The following is a 372-nucleotide window of genomic DNA, read 5'->3' on the forward strand; positions in this document are numbered from 1 at the left end:
ACGCTCAAACACCACATCAAGCAATCAAACAAAACATCAATCAATCAAACACCACATCAGACGATCAGACAAAACATCAAGCAATCAAACACCACATCAAGCAATCAAACAAAACATCAAGCAATCAAACACCACATCAAGCAATCAAACACCACATCAGACGCTCAAACACCTCATCAGACGCTCAGACACCACGCAAAGGGCCTTCATAAATGCGCTGAGTTTCACCTCACGAACCCTAGACCCTAATAGCGTGTGCTTCTGTTGGTATCATATACGACTTTCTTCTTCTTGTGCTTTGTGATATTTGAATAATCGAGTGGAAAGTATGCGTCAAAGGGGCTTATCTGTCCCAAAACAAAATATTATGGT

Source organism: Penaeus monodon, chromosome 15 (genome assembly GCF_015228065.2).
Source record: "Penaeus monodon isolate SGIC_2016 chromosome 15, NSTDA_Pmon_1, whole genome shotgun sequence".
NCBI lineage: Eukaryota > Metazoa > Arthropoda > Malacostraca > Decapoda > Penaeidae > Penaeus > Penaeus monodon.